The following is a 3,939-nucleotide window of genomic DNA, read 5'->3' on the forward strand; positions in this document are numbered from 1 at the left end:
CCGAAGCTTGAGAGCTAAGTAACTTACCCCCAGTTTCTGACTCCAGAGCTCAGACTGTTCCTTCATGCCGGCTTCTCATTGGTCCACCTCTTTCCCAGTTCAGAATGTTCATTTACATGTATTAACTCCTTTAACCCTCCTAGGTAAGCAGTGAGGATATTGTTATTGTGCCCATTGCACAGATAAGGAAACTGAGACCCAGAGAAGTTAAATCATATGGCTAGCGAGTGATGGAGTTGAGTCTGTTTCTTAATGCCCATGCCTGTCCACTTTATTACAGCTCACCTGAAGAGCAAGTTTGGGAAAATCAAGGAATTCAGTGATACAGAAGGCTGGTTTGCTCAGGGTTTCCAAGAGTCGAGGAAAACTGGAGACACCTAGCAGTCCCATCACTCTGGTCTCCAAACCCCAAGGCTCTACATCAACCTCCACTTGAGCATCTCTGTTCCTTTGCTCAGGGACAGGTGGCCCTGCTGAGGAGGTGGGAAAAGGAGGGGAGGTAAACATGAGCTTGATTGAGCAAGCCAAGGAAAGGAGAGGATCACACAGATTTAAGATTTAACATTTAAGATTTAACAAAAGATTTAACAAAAGATTTAACAAAAGATTTAACATTTAAGATTTAACAAAAGGAGAACCAAATTGACATTTTATTGACTTGGGGTGGGAGTTGTTAAAGACAGATTATTGTACCAAGGGTAAAGGCCAGTGATAACAAGGTGAGTACATAAATTTGAGCTCACACACAGATACTTGCCAACACACACACATTGACACACACACACACACACACACACAGACACACACACACACTCACTCACCGCCACTACAACCACAAACAAAACCCGAGCTTCTCCCGTAGCTCCCAGAGGCCAGGCCCAGAGAAATGGGAGTGAATGGAAGCCAGTGCACTAGAATTGATCCTTACTAATGCTCACTCTCCACCCCAACGTGATCCATCCCTGGACCCACGGAGAGCTTCAGAGACAGAATTCCTCAGGTTTAAGGCTTCAACTTTAAGGTTGAAATAGGTCTTGAAAGAAACACTTCATTGCTTTCAATAAGAAAGCCCTCTCTTTGGGGACTCCCTGCATGCTGGCTGGCTCTGTACAGAGACACAGAGGTTCCTCAGGGAGCATGGAGATGGCTCAGAAAGGCCTGCTCAGAAGAGCCCGGCATGCTGTGATTTGTCCTGGCAGAGGGTTGTGTGTGGGTCACCAAGGGAATCTTGAGAGGGCAGAACAGAGAGATATGTGGGGAGGGGGAGAATGACAGGGACAAGGCTGGGTAACGAGGAGGAGCCTGGCTTAGACTGTCCCTTAGGGACGACACCACCCTGGTCTCTTCTTTCCTGAAAGTATTGGCACACAGGTCTGGATATTACAGTGGGTGATGATGGATCTTGTCCTAGGAAGTCTGTTCTTTGTGGGCCCATCATTCCCTCATGGGTTGCACCTCACTGCTCCTCCCTCCCTAGAGCCAAGTGGGACCTGGATCGGTATTTGAATGGCCTCTTTTTCCTCTCTTCCTGCAGCTAACATCACGTCTTTGGGAATTCTTTGGATGGCTCTCTTCCTTTCCTTAGCCCCCGCCTCTGAGGCAGTGGCTGCATCCAGTGGTCCACCACATCCGTGTGTAACTCTTCCCTCCCTGTTAGCCCCCTGTATCCCTAGGGAGAGCCAAGGCAGACAAGGGTATTGTTATTAAAAATGACTTCTCAGATTCCTCCCAGACATCTCTTACATCCACTGCAGGAAGTGGCACTCAAAATCCCTCTCACCTTATTTCCTTTCCCTCTTCCCCCCAGCTGGGTTCTTAGCTCTCAGGGCATCATCTGCACAGCAGCCCCTTCCCATTCTTGATCCACTACTGTCCCAGGTTCTGCCTGCACAGGAGCATCTGGTTTGAAGGTGAGCTTCATTGAGCCCTAAGAGAGATAAGAGTCTCTCTGAATCAACAAGCCTGGCTCCTCTGGAGACTAAAATAGCAACTGTGGAGTAAATCTGCAACCACCCACCTCCTTCCCCTGTCTTTTTTATTGGCTGCGTTGGGTCTTCGTTGCTGCGCATGGGCTTTCTCTAGTTGCGGCGAGCGGGGGCTACTCTTCGTTGCGGTGCGCGGGCTTCTCATTGCGGTGGTTTCTCTTGTTGTGGAGCACGGGCTCTAGGCGTGCGGGATTCAGTAGTTATGGCTTGAGGGCTCAGTAGTTGTGGCGCATGGGCTTAGTTGCTCCGCGGCATGTGGGATCTTCCCGGACCAGGGCTCGAACCCGTGTCCCCTGCATTGACAGGTGGATTCTTAACCACTGCGCCACCAGGGAAGTCCTCCTCTGTCTTTTTCTTCAGGAAAACACAAATAAACTCTAGGGGTGAAATGGGAAGTCACAGTATCTTTTAACAGCCTGAAATCCTGAAAAGAAAGCTCCTGTGTGTGTGTATTTGCAGCTCCTCAGTACAGGAAAGCTAATTATCTCAGCACTGTCACCACCACCTTGCATTCAGTAAACTCTGTCCTTTTATTTAGGATCCTATTTGTCCTATCAGCAGCACTGAGAGGCTCCAGAAATGGTGTACCCCCTTTTAGATAGGAGGGAACCAAGGTCCAGGGAAGGAAAGTGCCTGCCCAAGGTCACCCAGGGATGGAGAAGATGGAGTGGCCAGAGCCAGAAGATGACTATCTGCTTCCTGAGATTCCTGCACTAGATTTCTTCTGGGAGTAAAATGTGTTCTCAGGACTTGACTGCCAGACCTTGGGAGCATTGGAGACTGGGCTGATGTAATGGTCTTAGCAACCCCCTGCGGGCTCCCCACTTTTCCTTTACTCCCCGTGCTGGGCCCAGAGCTGTTGTGCAGTGACGATTGGAGCACCCAGTGGGTGGCTGTCAAGGTTGGAACAGATGGAGTGGGGAAGGAAAGATCCTCTGCCCTGTGGCATTTGGGGAGGGGAGTGAAGACTAGATTTGTCAGGGTTGACTTAGCAGGGATATGGAACCCGTGTTTATATATGGTGGCACACTGTTGATGTGAAAGAAGATGCTGGCAAATGGAATGACACATGGATGTCTTTCTGAGTAAACAAAATAAAGCGTGGGCCCAGTTATATAATGGTCCTGCATTCACTCATATGAGAGCATGGAGGCAGGATGGTCCCACTGGGGGTCCCCCAACTCAGAAGACCCTCCTCTGCCTTACAGAGAACTGATGGGTGGTGGTGTTCAGAACCAGGGCATGACTGGTTCTTGCATAACTTATCCATGTGGAAAAGGGAACAGAACGGGACCATGCTCAGGTTTACTTTGTTGATAGATCCTAGGATCATAACCTTAAAGTTAGAAGGATACTTAAAGACCGTCTGATTCAAGCCCTTCAATGTTCAGATGAGAAAACTGAACTCACTGACATGCCCAAATGGGTACAGCTGCTAAGCCACAGAATGGAACTAGAACCTGGTTTCCTCAACTTCCAGGCCAGGACTCCATTCAGCACCCTCGCTGATTAGGCTCAGCTCATCTGACCAAGTTCATCTGTCTCTGTAATAACAGGTGACAGAGCGACTGTCACCTTTTTTTTTTTTTTTTTTTTAATATTTATTTATTTGGCTGCATCAGGTCTTGGTTGCGGCGCAGTCTTCTCTCTGGTTGTGGCGCGCAGGCTCCAGAGCGCACGGACTTGGTTGCTCCTCGGCAGGTGGAACCTCAGTTCCCGGACCAGGGATCAAACCCGCGTCTCCAATACTCGGTCTCCAATTTTGAGCTCTCGTTCTCCTTTCTTGATTGAGCCGGCCTCCGAAAGGTTGGAAATAGATTCACTGGTGGTTTTTGTAAGGTTGCTGATCTGAGGCATAGCTGAAGGTTCCTTTGCGGTTTGGCTGGGGCGATTTATGGGGAATATTTGAGGGGGTGGCTGGGGAAGAGGACACCATGCTGGCTGTCGAAGTGGA

Source organism: Lipotes vexillifer, unplaced genomic scaffold (assembly GCF_000442215.2).
Source record: "Lipotes vexillifer unplaced genomic scaffold, Lipotes_vexillifer_v1.1 scaffold687, whole genome shotgun sequence".
NCBI lineage: Eukaryota > Metazoa > Chordata > Mammalia > Artiodactyla > Lipotidae > Lipotes > Lipotes vexillifer.